This window comes from Capra hircus, chromosome 17 (genome assembly GCF_001704415.2).
Source record: "Capra hircus breed San Clemente chromosome 17, ASM170441v1, whole genome shotgun sequence".
Lineage (NCBI taxonomy): Eukaryota > Metazoa > Chordata > Mammalia > Artiodactyla > Bovidae > Capra > Capra hircus.
In genome coordinates, this window is record NC_030824.1 from 31,740,340 (window position 1) to 31,756,220 (window position 15,881).

The 15,881-nt window shown below is 40.1% G+C and overlaps 1 pseudogene; it reads left to right on the forward strand.

Moving 5' to 3' along the window:
* On the forward strand, positions 13,055–15,144 carry LOC102190344 (annotated as a pseudogene).

Consider the following 15,881-nt stretch of genomic DNA (forward strand, 5'->3'; position numbering starts at 1 on the left):
CTTTTAGGATACTTTATTGTTAAAGTAGGCTAAGCATCATCTGAACTTTCAGTAAATATTAATCTTCTTGATGGAGGGTCTTGACTCCGTGTTGACAGCTGCTGACTGATAAGAGTGGTGCTTGCTTAAGGATGTGGCAATTTCTTAAAATAAGACAATAATGAAGTTTGCCTCACTAATTGACTTTTTTTCAGGAGCAATTTCTCTGTCTCAGGTAATGCTGTTTGACAGCATTTTACCTGCAGTAGAACTTCTTTCAAAATTGCAGTCGATCCTCTCAAACCCTGCTGCTATTTTACAGCTAAGTTTATGGAATATCCTAAATCCTCTGTTGCCATTTCAACAGTCTTCACAGCTTCTCTTCACCAAGAGTAGATTCCGTCTCAAGAAACCACTTTCTTTGCTCATTCATAACAAGAAACTCCTCATCTGTTGAAGTTTTATCATGAGATTCAATTCAGTCACACTTTGAGGCTCCACTTCCAACTCTGGTTCTCTTGTTATTTCCACCACATCTGCAGTTACTTCCTCCCATGAAGTCTTGCCCTGCTCATAGTTATCCTGATGGTTGAAATCAACTTCTTCCAAATGCCGATTCATGTTGATAGTTTGACCTCTTCCCATTCAGTTCAGTTCAGTTGCTCATTTGTGTCCGACTCTTTGCGACCCCATGAATCGCAGCACCCCAGGCCTCCCTGTCCATCACCATCTCCCGGAGTTCACGCAGACTCACGTCCATCGAGTCCGTGATGCCATCCAGACATCTCATCCTCTGTCGTCCCCTTCTCCTCCTGCCCCCAATCCCTCCCAGCATCAGAGTCTTTTCCAATGAGTCAACTTTTCGCATGAGGTGGCCAAAGTACTGGAGTTTCAGCTTTAGCATCATTCCTTCCAAAGAAGTCCCAGGGTTGATCTCCTTCAGAATGGACTGGTTGGATCTCCTTGCAGTCCAAGGGACTCTCAAGAGTCTTCTCCAACACCACAGTTCAAAAGCATCAATTCTTCAGTGCTCAGCCTTCTTCACAGTCCAACTCTCACATCCATACATGATCACAGGAAACACCGTAGCCTTGACTAGATGGACCTTAGTTGGCAAAGTAATGTCTCTGCTTTTGAATATACCATCTAAGTTGGTCATAACTTTTCTTCCAAGGAGTAAGTGTCTTTTAATTTCATGGCTGCAGTCACCATCTGCAGTGATTTTGGAGTCCCAAAAAATAAAGTCTGACACTGTTTCCACTGCTTCCCCATCTATTTCCCATGAAGTGATGGGACCAGATGCCATGATCTTCGTTTTCTGAATGTTGAGCTTTAAGTCAACTTTTTCACTCTTCTCTTTCACTTTCATCAAGAGGCTTTTTAGCTCCTCTTCACTTTCTGCCGTAAAGGTGGTGTCATCTGCATATCTGAGGTGATTAATATTTCTCCCGGCAATCTTGATTCCAGCTTGTGTTTCTTCCAGTCCAGCGTTTCTCATGATGTACTCTGCATAGAAGTTAAATAAGCAGGGTGACAATATACAGCCTTGATGTACTCCTTTTCCTATTTGGAACCAGTCTGTTGCTCCATGTCCAGTTCTAACTGTTGCTTCCTGACCTGCATACAGATTTCTCAAGAGGCAGGTTAGGTGGTCTGGTATTCCCATCTCTTTCAGAATTTTCCACAGTTTATTGTGATCCACACAGTCAAAGGCTTTGGCATAGTCAATAAAGCAGAAATAGATGTTTTTCTGGAACTCTCTTGCTTTTTTGATGATCCAGCAGATGTTGGCAATTTGATCTCTGGTTCCTATGCCTTTTCTAAAACCAGCTTGAACATCAGGGAGTTCATGGTTCACGTATTGCTGAAGTCTGGCTTGGAGAATTTTGAGCATTACTTTACTAGCATATGGGATGAGTACAATTGTGCGGTAGTTTGAATATTCTTTGGCATTGCCTTTCTTTGGGATTGGAATGAAAACTGACTTTTTCCAGTCCTGTGGCCACTGCTGAGTTTTCCAAATTTGCTGGCATATTGAGTGCAGCACTTTCACACCGTCATCTTTCAGGATTTGAAATAGCTCCACTGGAATTCCATCACCTCCACTAGCTTTGTTCGTAGTGATGCTTTCTAAGGCCCACTTGACTTCACATTCCAAGATGTCTGGCTCTAGATTAGTGATCACATCATCATGATTATCTGGGTCGTGAAGATCTTTTTTGTACAGTTTTTCCATGTATTCTTGCCACCTCTTCTTAATATCTTCTGCTTCTGTTAGGTCCAGACCATTTCTGTCCTTTATCAAGCCCATCTTTGCATGAAATGTTCCCTTGGTATGTCTAATTTTCTTGAAGAGATGTCTAGTCTTCCCTATTATGTTGTTTTCCTCTATTTCTTTGCATTGATCGCTGAAGAAGGCTTTCTTATCTCTTCTTGCTATTCTTTGGAACTCTGCATTCAGATGCTTATATCTTTCCTTTTCTCCTTTGCTTTTCACCTCTCTTCTTTTCAGAGCTATTTGTAAGGCCTCCCCAGTCAGCCATTTTGCTTTTTTGCATTTCTTTTCCATGGGGATGGTCTTCTGATAGATAGAGTGCCTGATGACCTATGGAATGAGGTTTGTGACATTGTACAGGAGACAGGGATCAAGACCTCTTCCCATTAATCACAGATATAGGCACTTTCCATAGTCTAGTGGCTAAGGCTCAGGGCTCCCAATGCAAGATGCACAGGTTTGATCCCTGATCGGGGAAGTATAACCCAAATGCCACAACTAAGAGCCCCACGTGTTGCAAGGAAGGTCCTGTACTCGGCAACGAAGATCTTGAGTGCTATAACTAAGATTCAGCATAGCCAGCAAACAAACAAACAAAAAAATGCATTTACTGCACTGATTTTTTTAAAAAAGATAAGCAATACTATTTCGAGTCTTTTTTCCTGAGCAGTATTTTAACAGTGGCCTTGAAATATTCAGTAAACAGATTGGTAGTCATCCAGGTCTTGTTTCTGAGGTCTTGTAGAGCACAGGCAGAGTAGATTTAACATAATTCTCAAGAGCCTCAGGGCTTTTGGAATGCTAAATGATTATTGGCTTCAACTTAAGTCACCAGCTGTGTTAGCTTCTAACAAGTCAGCCAGTCCTTTGAAGCTTTGAAGCCAGGCATTGACTTCTCTCTTGCTATGGAACAAGGCTGTTTTTTTTTGTTTTTTTTTTTTGTCTGCTTGAAAGTCTGCTTTTTAGTGTAGCCACCTTAATTATCTGAGCTAGATAATCTAGATAACTTGCTGCAGCTACTACATCAGAATTTGCTACTTCTTTTTGTACTTTTATATTATAGATATGGCTTCTTTCCTTAAACCTCATGAACCAACCTCTGCTAGCTTAAACTTTTCTTCTAGTTTTTTCACCTCTCTTGGCTTTCAGAAAGTTGAAAAGAATTAGGGCGTGGCTCTGGATTAGGTTTTGGCTTAAGGAAATGTTGTGGCTGGTTTTTCTTCTGTTCAGACCACTCAAACTTTTCTCGAATCATTAATAAGGCTGTTTTGCTTTCTTATTATTCATGTGTTGACTGGAGTAGCATTTCTGATTTCCTTCGAGAACTTTTATTTGCATTCACAGCTTGGATAACTGGCACAAGAGGCCTAGCTTTCAGCCTATTTGGCTTGTGACATGCCTTCCTCACTATGTTTAATCATTCCTAGCTTTTAATGCAAAGAGAGAGATATGAAATTCACTCTTTCACTTGAACACCTACAGGCCATTTTAGGGTTATTAGTTGGCCTAATTTAAATATTTTTGTGTCTCAAAGAACCCAAAGGCCCAAGGAGAGGAAGAGAGACAGAAGAATGACTGATCAGTAAGGAGTCAGAACACACATGCCACTTATCAATTACATTTGCTGTCTAATATGGGCATGGTTGGTGGTGTTACCAAGTACAACAGTAACATCAAAGATCACTGATCATAGATTATCATTACAAATATAATAACAGAGGTTTAAATGCTGCAAGAATTACCAAAATGTGACACAGAGATATGAAGTGAGAAAATGCTGTTGAAAAGTGGCACTGACTCAGACATAAAAAAGAATAAAATCATGTCATTTGCAGCAACATGAATGCACTTACAGATTATCATACTGAGTGAAGTAAGTCAGACAAAGAGAAATATGTGATATCGCTTATATGTAGAATCTAAAAAACAATGATACAAATGAACTTACTTACAAAACAGAAATAGATCCACAGACATAGAAAATAAACTTATGGTTGCCAAAGGGGAAGAGGGGGAAGGGATAAATTGGGAAGATGGAATAAACATATACACACCCTATATATAAGATAGATAACCAACAAGAACCTACTGTATGGCACAGAAAACTATACTCGATATTTGTCCTAACTTGAAAGGGCTTCCCTCATAGCTCAGTTGGTAAAGAATGCACCTGCATTCTTACAGCTTTGAAAACCTTAAAATATTGACTATTATTTAGTGAATTCCTCAAATGATATAACAATTTTATGTCTAGCAAATAAAACCTTAAAGATAATTGTGAATACTGTTAAATTTTTATTAATTTATCAATATAAGTTAAATTAAGAACTTAAATTCCAAAGAAACTGAAGGAAACAGAAATAGCTAAAATAGCCTTATCATATATCGAATATCAAAATTTTAGTTTTAAAAACCCAGTAGTTGAGATGTGTTGACTTGAGAGCAGTTTGCAGAAAGATTATATGAGAAAGGACAGCATCATTCAGGAAACCAGGAAAACATGAGGTGCTATGGAAGGAATTACACATTTAGTGAATAAAATTCAAGATGTTAATCATAAATTGACAATTTTGAGACTTGTACTTTTTGCCTAGGATGCAAAAAGTTGAAAAGAATGTTTCCAACCTAAAGACAAGAAAAAGTCAGATAAATTACAAAATCAGAACTTGAGATTATCAGAGAGCTCATGTGAAAGGGAGCTCAACTGAAAACCCATAGGCATTCTGCTTCAAGGAGAAATGAAGTGTAAGCAGTGACTTATGTGGCAGGACATGGTGAGGAGAGAGAGTGGATGCTGTTGAGCTAAAGTTTTTAATGAATTTCTTAAGGCCAAGTGAGAGTATTGAAATCCTGGGAATCATAGACACAAAGAGAGTTTACATTCACTCACAAATTCTTATTCACAAACCTCCAGCGGGTGCTCATGAGTAAAACTAGGAACCAGGAGTCAGAGATGGGAAACAGTGACTATGAGAAAGACATGAAGCTCCTCCTAGAAATTTATAATGATAGGGAAAGAAAAATGAATGCTGTCATTCCCAAGGAACATATGAAGACCCATTGCAACTGGGAAAAGGCAAAAGGAAAAAAGGACCCTTTTACCCCAGGGGGAAAGATAGAAAAATTCCTGGCGCTAGGATGCTACACTAGCTCAATTACGCATGGACAGAGGAGCCCGGTGGGCTACAGTCTATGGGGATGCAGACAGTTGGACATGACTGAGTCAATAGGCATGCATCCACAATACTTGGGCAATGGGCTGGAAGCTCTCTTGCAAACAAGGCTCACCAAAGATTCAAGTCAGAGTATGGTTGCAATGTGAAAAAAAGACCATGGTTATTAACAAAGCTCCACTCCAGAGACTTAAGCCCTGGGCTTGCCTAAGAATGAGGCTGGACTAAGACCAGAGAGAAACACCTTGTCTCCTTGTGCATCTGGGTAGCAAGCAATAGCAGTGACTTATGAAAAAAGCTCCTGCGTGATGCAAGGACACAGGATGTTTTGCCAAAGGTTTTCACTTTCATCTCAGGTTCAAAGGATTTGTTAACAAAATAAGCCACTCATCATATACAAATAAATATTACAGATATTTATTAGAGAATTATCTAGCTTACTTTCAACATACTAACATTAAATGAAAACAGAAATAGAAAGAGCAGAGAGTACATCACCAAACTGGGTTTTGACCAACATCCAGACTTAAACAGCACTGGGAAGTCCTGTGTCACAGCACATCTGGAGTCCCAATTGGGAAAGGGTCCCAAGCGGTGCATCTGTGAGTGAGACTTCCAAGATTGCAGTTCAGGGTTCCAGCTTATAATCCCAGGACAGGTGCAAACTGATATCATTATCAATCTGTGATCAAATTGCAAGCCTGGTTTCCTGTTAATGCTATTTGCTTTGTTGTATAAAACTTGGAATGCAGTTAAGCCTGGGGCTGGGTTGACCAGACCTGTTCCAGGGTCTCCACAATCTCAAGATTTCTCCCCCATCTTACCTATGGTGCTGCAAGTCTTGCACTTACTCCAGACAGTCACTCCCAGTCACTCCCAGTCAGAGTGGCGTCCAGGCAGGTTGGAAGCAAGGTCAGAGGCTTGCTCTGCTTCATCTTTGAAGCCTAAAAAAGACTATTCATTTAATTTCCCTAACAACATGGAAGACTGAAAGTTGAGAACTAGCATAAACAATCAAACTAGCAAAAACAAAACCCACTGGAAATATTGATGCATTCTTGCCTGCAAACACATGCTAAAGCAAGTTGAAGTAAGTGGTACAGTGAAAGTTACCATAACAATGCCAAAACAAATTCAGGTCAACCCCTGACCAAACTGACTCACCCCTTCTCACCTTTTCACAATAGATTAACAGAGGAAGAGACATGCACATTACAAGCATAAATATCATTTACCTGAGTCTCTACTGGTCCATATAGTATGTGTGCAATGCAATGAAAAATTATAAGATGTAAACACACACACGCAAACACAAAAAACTCCACAGCTATCTGGCCAAGAGACAAAATAATAGGATCAGTCTCAGGTACAACCTGGATGTTGAAACTGTCAGACAGGGATTTTGATGTAACTGGCTAACATGTTAAAAATCTGTAGTGAAAAAAGTGGACAATAGCATTTAATGTGTAAGGGATTTCAGCAGAGAGATAATTACAAGGAAAAAATGTAAATGCTAGAACTAGAAACACAAACTGAACCACAAAGAAAAATAAAAGTGAGCAGAGTGTATCATGGCACTCAAGAGCTGGGGGGCAAAATCAAACTTTAACATATTAATACATGCAACTAGAATCTCAGATGGAGAAAAACTTTTGACTTGAGACAATCCTCTTGATAGCATAAACATTTAAATGTTATAAGTCTCTCTTGGCAGTGCTTTATCTGCCAACCACAAATTTTCATATGCTGAATTTTCATTCATCAATATACTTTTTTTTTTCTGTGATATTCTCTTTATTCTATAGGTTATTTAAAAGTATGCTGCTTAGTCTTCAAGCGTTTGGAAATTTTCCTTTTATTTTACTATTATTGTGTTCTAGTTTGATTCCATTTTGGTCAGAAAATATAAACCATATGATCTAAAGATGGTGACTGCAGACATGAAATTAAAAGATACTGACTGTTTGGAGGAAAAGCTATGCCAAACCTAGAACCGTGTATTAGAAAGCAGAGACATCACTTTGCTGACAAAGGTCCATAGAGTCAAAGCTATAGTTTTTCTAGTAGTCGTGTACACATGTGAGAGCTGGAAGATTAAAAAAGGCTGAAGGCCAAAGAATTGATGCTTTCAAATTGTGGTGCTGGAGAAGACTCAAGAGTCCCTTGGACTGCAACCAGATCAAGTCAGTAATCCTAAAGGAAATCAACCCTGACTATTCACTGGAAGGATTGATGCTAAAGTTGAAGGTTCAATATTTTGGCCACCAGATGGGAAGAGCAAACTCATTAAAAAAGACTGATTGAAGGAAAAATTTAAGGCAAAAGGAGAAGGGGACAGCAGAGGATGAGATGTTTAGCATCATCAACTCAATGAACATGAATTTGAGCAAATAGTAGAAGACAGGGTGGCCTGGCATTCTGCATGGGGTCGCAAAGAGTCAGACTTAGTGACTGAACAACAGCAACAACAAAATGATTTCTTTTTAATTAACTGAGAATTTTTTATGGCCCAGGATGTGATCTCTCTTGGTATATATTCCATGGATATTTGAAAAAAAAAATCTACCATTGTTGAGTGAAGTGTTGTATAAATGACAATTAGATTTTATTGATTGATTGTCTTTATTTTATGCTCCTGATGATTTTCTGATATCTGACCAATTGTTAAGAAAATGAGTGTTAAATTCTCAATTGTGGAAATACCGTCTTTGCCCTGATATCAACTAATATAAAGTTGACTTCAGGGCAGAGAAGATGAAAAAAAGGTATTCATGCTTTCACATAACTGAAATATTTACATTTTCTTTATATTTGTATTTTATTCCTTTTAATCTACATATATCATTATATTTGAAGTGAGTTTCAAATTTTCAATTCACTTTGCTAACCTCTAGTTTTTAATTTGTGTATTTAAACTATTTATATTGAATGAAATTATTGATGACTTAAGGCTTAAATTGGCCATTTTAGTTTGTTTTCTTTTGTACTCAGTGTTTGTTTCCTTTTTGCTGCATTTTTTGTGGGTTATTTAATACTTTTAATAATCCATTTTGATTTACCTTTAGGGTTTTTGAAGTATGTTTTCAGCATTTTCTTTTTTAGTGGTTTCTTTTGGTTTACATTATATACACATATATCATCATTTTATCAGTTCAAATGAATATAGCAATTCTTCCATCCTCTACATCCCTTTACCATTTAAAGTAATATCATTAAAATAATATCATCATTTTAAATATGACTGTCTGTATTTAGAACCGCCATATTATAATTGTTGCATCAGCTGTCAAACATGATTCAGAATACCCTAGAGTAAGAAAAAAGGCCTATTGTATTCACCCATATTTCTATTTGCTTGGTTCTTTCTTACTTCTGGATATAGCAATGTTCCTTCTTTTTTTTTTCCTGCTGATTATCATTCTGTTTAACTTTCTCTGTCACTATAAAATTTGGTGATGCTATTGTTTACCCCAGTCTTGAAGGGGTGTCCTTAGTGTGTGAGCATTCCTACGCAGTTGTGTGTACCCAGTGGTTTTGATGGGAGAACTGGGTCTGAAGTGAGCATGGATCACATCTTCTTCCAGGGTGTGCTAGCAGCTATCACTTTGATTGGAGGTGGGGCTGGAGACGGAGTGGTTAGAGCCGGTGCCAGGTGTGAGCCAGGCTTCTCCTCTGCCCAGGGACCATCATTTCCCTGCTCTAATCAGAGTCAGAACTAGAGCCCAAGGTGCTAGAGCAGAAGCTCTGGGAGTTGGGTCCTAGGTAGTTTCTTTCTCTTTAAGTGTGTACTTTCTCAGTAAGGGCACTCCCCTCCCCCCCATCCCCGGCCAGTGGAGGGAGAGGCAGAAAGGGCTCCAGCAGTCACCTGGTGTGGCCTCGGGTACATGCTGGGACTGTCCCACCAGGCTTGTCAGAGCCCCAGGCAGTCTCCAACACACTGCCTCCTCATGTTCCCTGGAAACAGTTGCCATGGTCCCATTCAGAAGCATTGTCATGTGTAAGCGGGCTCTGGTTCCTCCATGTGTGCAGTCTTCCCCTGGCAAGGACACCTTTGCCCCAGTGGAGAGCAGCAGCAGTCCTAGAGAAAAAGGGGCTGAAGCAGGCAGCCAGTGTGCGTTGGGGTGCACCCTGTTGTGATTACAGGAAACCGGCCTGAGCCCCAGGCTATTTCCAATCTGCTGCCCATGCCTCATTCCCACGAGTAAGCAAGTGTGTGCCTGTACATTTCAGGAGTTGAGTATTGGCTTCTTACAGCCTTCTGATAAGTCCACTGGTTTTCAAACAAGCTAAACACCGAAGAGAGTTAATCTTCCCAATGTCAGACTCCACAACTGGGGAGCCCAATCAAAGTGGTGTGTACTTCCGCATTTTTGTTTCGGGACAACATTTCTTCTAAAGCATGTCTAGTGGTGATGAACTCCCTCAGCTTTTGTTTGTTTAGGAAAGCCTTTATTTGTTCTTCATATCTAAATGACAACTTTGCTGGGTAGAGTATTCATGGTTGACAGTTTCTATCTTTCAGTATTTTGAAAATGCTATTCTACTTCCTGTAGGGCTGTAGTATTTCTGATAAGAAAACTGCCCATAGCCTAATGGGGGTTCCTTTGTAAGTTACCATCCATTTTTCCATGGCTTCTTTTAAAATTCTTTCTTTGTCATTGACTTCTGACAATTTTAATATAATATATCTTGGAGAAGGTCTTTTTGCTTTGCAGTAACAAGCTATTCTCAGGTTCATGGGCTCGTGTGTCTAGTTCTTTTCCCAGGTTTGGGAAGTTCTCAGCTATTATTTCTTCAAATAAACTCTCTGCTTCTTTTTCTCTCTCTTCTCCTTCTGGAGAACCTTAATGTTACCCTTCCTAAAAGAATAGAATAGCTCTCATAGATTTCCTTGTTTAAAAAAATTTAATTTTCTTTCCTCTTCTAATTGCATCATTTCTGGACCTCCATCTTCAAGATCACTAATTCTCTCTTCCTCAAGGTTTGCTTTATCTGCAGTGCTTTTGAATGCACTGTTCAGCTTGTTCATTGAGTTCTCCAGCTCCAGGTTTTCTCCTTAGTTCTATTTTAGAGTTTCAGTTTCTTTGGTAAAGTATTCCTTGTGTTTACTCTGTTCATTAATTTTACTTCTGAGCTCACTGAACTGCATTTCTGAGTTTTTTCATGACTACTATTTTGAATTCTTTCTAACTTCAAGTTTGGTTTCTGAAGAATTATCTTTGTGTGCATATTGGGGGAAAGTATAGTGTTATTGCGGTTTCTCATGGTGCTTGATCATTTGTTTGCCTGCTGGTGCACCTGAAGGTAACACTTTTTCTTAAAATAAGGATTCAACACGTTAGAAATTAGACTCTCTTCTGTTATTTCCAATAGGTGGTTTTATAGCATAAGTTTTTGATTGCTCTTACCTGCACTGTCTCTGATTATTTTTTTCAGGCAAAATAGACTTTCTTTTTCATTTTTTTCCACTTGAAATTTATTGACAAACGCACAATTAATGCACATTGTGTTGAACTAAGACATAATGTGTCAAGTGGATATAGAATTGACCTAAATACATAAGATGATCAACCTCAATAACCATTGGGGAAATGCAAATCAAAACCAGAGTATAATACTGCTTCACAACCACGAGCATGGCTATGGTCTAAAACATTGAAACTAATAAATGTTGGTGAAGATTTGGAGAAATTGGAATTTCCATACATTGCTAGTTTGATAAACATAGTAGCAAGGTATGACCCAGCAATTCCAGGTATATACTCAAGAGATGTGAAAACATGTGTTCCTTTTCTTTAGTAGAAGTCTTCAGTTTTTCATTATTAGCAGTGTCGTTTTCCTAGATGCCCTTCATCACACTGAGGAAGATTCCTTTCATTCCTAGTTTGTTGTTATTGACAGGATGTTAGATTTTGTCATATGCTTTTTCTGTGTTATTGAGATGATCATGTGTTTTTTTCCCCCTTGATTTTACTGATACGGTGTATTACACTGATTGCTTTTCATATGCTGAACCAACCTTCATTCTTGAGGCAAGTCTCCCTTGGTGATGGTATATAATCCCTTTCATAAGTTGCATGGTTTGGCATTTTGTTGAAGATTTTTGTGTCTATATTCATAATAGATACTGGCTTGGTTTTCTTTATTGTAATGTCTATATCTCATTTTGGCATCTGTCTCTGATTATATTTGAGAGTTGACACTTTTGACCTTTCACTGCCTTGTCAGAGATGTCACCAAGTACTCCTGGTATCAGTGCTTGAGCCTCCAGGTCTGTTGATGTCTTGCTGCTGCGAGTGTTGCTTGTGTTGTAGCTTGGAGCACTGGAATGACGGACTCGTCTGCTGTGCCCCTAATTTGCAGGCTCTGTAGCTTTGGCGGGAGGGATTTGGTACAGGAGGCTCTGTTGCCATGGGTACTTCTGCCATGTCACGTGTTGTTATATTCATGGATCTTTCTGCTTCCAGTTGGGGGGGTGGAGGACTGGAATTGTTGACGCCCTTGGACTTCCTTTGTGGCTCAGGTGGAAAAGAATCCACCTACAGTGTGGGAAACCTGGGTTCAGTCTCTGGGTTGGGAAGATCCCCTGGAGAAGGGAAAGGCTACCCACTCTAGTATTCTGGCCTAGAGAATTCCTTGGGGTCGCAAAGAGTCGAACATGACTGAGTGACTTTCACTTTGCAACTGAAGGGATGGGGTTCCAGACTCTACGGCCATTGCTCCCCAACTGCCTGTGCCAGGCTGGTGTTGTGTGAGCTACCTTCCCTGCTTCTACCAGGTTCTATAAGGCTGCAGGCTCTCGGCTATAGGGTTGGAAGCCAAGATTTCAGGCACTGCCTCCAGTGTTCCCCTAGTCCTGCTTCTGTGTGTTCTGGTCCACCCATTATAGGTGTGCAGATAAGTAGAATTCTCCTGTGTTCTGGTATATTGGGCAGAGGCACATTTTTGGAGTTGTAGATTTTTTACTTTTAGATTGAAGAGGAGAAAAAAGGAGCGTCTTACTCTACTATCATACAGAAATCTTTCTTACATTTTATTTCTTTGCTGAGGTTTTCTACTTTTTCATTTGTTTTCCATAATTGCTTATTAAAGTATTTTAATTATGACTACTTTAAAATATTTGTAGATAGTTCTAACAACTTTGTCATATTTGTGTTGGCATCTATTGACTTCTGTTTTTTAATTCAGTTTTGTATCTTCCTGTTTCTTGGTATAAGCAGCGAGTTTTGACTGATACTTGGACATTTTTTGTATGATATTGTGAGACCATAGCATATTTAAACCTATTTTAGATGGATTTATGTTGACACTACCTTAGCAGGAGAAGATTTGCCTTGCCACTGACAGTTGGAAATAGAAGTACAAGTTTCTTAAAACAGTGTGCTCTGTTGATACACGGTTGGAGAGTCCTCATTATTGCTTGGCAAGCTTAGGAGTTTGGGACTTGCAATTCTCCATGTGGTCTCCACTAACACTGCAGGGTAGGCTTGTCACTAGCCAGGAGGGATGAAAGGCTTGTCTGCCTGCTTGTTTATCTCTGAAACCATCCTGGCAGGGAGGGGATTGGGGTAGCTTTTATAGTCTTATAAGGATGAAGGTGTAGGCTCCTCACTTGGTTTTTGCTAGCATGATTGAGGTGGAGCCACCCTTTTCCCCCCCCTCATTTGGTGTTTGAATGAATGAAATTGAGAAGGTATATATATATATTTTTAAAGTCTTCTCTTTTGCTAGGCTGCCACTTGCCTCCTTCCCTTGGCTATTATTGTCCAGTCTCTAAGTCATGTCCAACTCTCTGTGACTCCATGGACTGCAGCACACCAGGCTTCCCTATCCTTCACTATCTCCCAGAATTTGCTCTGATTCATGTGCCTTGAGCCAGACTAGGGAGAGAGGCTTTTGTTGGAGCTTCTTCTTACATGTGCCTATTGGTAGTTTCAGTTTGCCAATTTCTTTGGCTACATGTCTGGGATATAAAATACTCCAAGGAACTCACCACTGTGTCATTCTGTGGGTCCTATGGTCCCTAAACAGTCTTTCTTCTCCTTTCTTCTTCATAAATTGTCCTTATTGGGAAGAATAAGAAGTACGTTTATTCTATCTTCCCAGAAACAGAAGTCTCCTTGTTGTTTTTCTTTTTGTTTACATTTTACTCACTAGTGCTTTGTCTTTACTATTTTCTTATCTTCTGAATTCATATATTTTTTACTGATAAACTTCCAAATATAAAATATATTCCCTTAGGATAAAATTATTTGAGGAAGAAGAAACAGAGATACAAGTTTAAGGAGCAACATGACAGATGTTAAATTTCTGAATGCTAAAGAAAAGCTTGATTAAGTTTTTTCAAATAAAGGATGTTTGGTTAAAAATGTATTCTTATATTCATATTCCTTAGACACATGTAAAAAGAGAGATGTAACAATTTCATTTAATAATGCCATATTTATATTTAACTGGGAATTAACATCCTTCAGAACTATTACAAACACTGCTGATTAAAGATGATGGCCAGTTTAAAAATTGGCAAGAAGGTTTATCACTTTCAAAATATTAAGGGACTACGTTAGCAGGAAAGGTTAAATCCATTGCTCTGGGATATGTGCCTGAGGATGGGGAGGCAGCTGGACCCACTACTACGGTGCTCTGGTCTGTGCCTTCGCAGCCTGCTAACTTGCATCCTACTTCCCTCCAGGTGGGTCCCCGCAGGAAGACAGCAGGCCACGGGCTACATGAAAACGAGATGCTGGCGTCAATCAAGAGTTAGGCCGAGCCTCAAGGGCAAACTTGAGGAGGAGAAGGCCAAGTTGCCGGACTTGGAGCTGCACCAGGTGGCCAAGCACGTGGAGGCCCCAGAGCAGTTTGTCATGAAGACCAGAAGGACCCTCACAGGCCATGGGAACAAGGTTCTGTGCATGGACTGGTTCAAGAATAAGAGGAGGATGGTGACCTCCTCGCAGGATGGGAATGTGGTAGTGTGGGATTCCTTCACTACTAACAAGGAGTGCACAGTCGCGATGAACTGCAAGTGGGTGGTGGCGTGTGCATACGCCCCGTCGGGATGTGTCACTGCATGCGGTGGTTTGGATAATAAGTGTTTCGTGTATCTACCGACGTTTGACAAAAATGAAAACATGGCTGCCAAAAAGAAGTCTGTTGCTATGCAAACCGACTATCTGTCAGCTTGCAGCTTCACCAACTCTGATGTGCAGATTCTGACGGCCTGTGGCGACGGCACGTGTGCCTGTGGAACATGGAGAGCAGGCAGCTGCTGCAGTGCTTTTTATGGGCATGCGACTGACGTGCTTTGTTTGGACCTGGCCGCCTCAGAGACCTGGAACACCTTTTTGTTTGGAAGATGTGACAAGAAAGCCGTTGGGTGGGACATGTGCCCTGGACAGTGTGTGCAGGCCTTTCAAACACAAGAATCTGACATCAACAGTGTCTGATACTAACCTGGGTGGAGATGCCTTTGTTTCAGGATCAGATGATGCTGTGTGTTGCCTATATAGCCTCTGGGCAGCTTCCAGCTTGGACTTCTTCCTCAGTGTATCCTGCTGGATACAATGATTATACCATCAAAGTCTGGGATGTCCTCAAGGAGTCCCCAGTCACCTCTTGTTTGAACATGAAAACCATGTTAGTACTCTATGAGTTTCCCCTGATGGCGCTGCCTTTTGCTCAGGATCATGAGATCATACCCTCAGAGTCTGGGCTTGATCACAGTGCTCATAGGTACCTGGGGATAGAATTTGAAATCATCACATGTAAATAGATCCTGCTTCTATAGGATCTGAGAGTTTATTGCAACTTAGCTTACAGGAGCAGCTCCATGACTGAAAGTTCACCAAGCATCTCCAACATTACTATCAAAACCATTACCCTGGAAAGATCCCAAGGTAAGTCTTCAGCACTAGGAAAACACCCTCAAGTATAGTGTTAATTATTTTGAACTCTTTAAAAAATATATCTATTTTTAAAGTCATTCTAAGTTATATGAGTCTCAACTCAGTTTTGGTGCTGTAGGCTTCGCTGGTTGTTCAGTGGTAAAGAATCTGCAGGACACACAGGCTCAGTTCCTAGGTTGGGAAGATCCCTTGGAAAAGGAAATGGCAATCCATTCCAGTATTCTTGCCTGGGAAATCCCATGGAAAGGGGAGCGTGGCAGGCTACAGTCTATGGAGTTGCAAAAGAGTTGAGCTCGGCTTTAGAGAATGTGAAATTGCCTTCCAAAATGGTTGTGTCTTTTTACAGTCTCATCAGTAGTGCATGCCAATTCTCAGGGTCTTACAGTCTTGCCAGCACTGATGCTATCACATTAAAGAGAGAAAATTTTTGATTATAATCAGAGTAAAATGGTGTCTCACTCTAAACTTTGGTTCTAGTTTGGATTTCCCTGATTATTGATGAGGACTTCCCAGGTGGTGCTAGTGGTAAAGAATATGCCTGCTAATTCA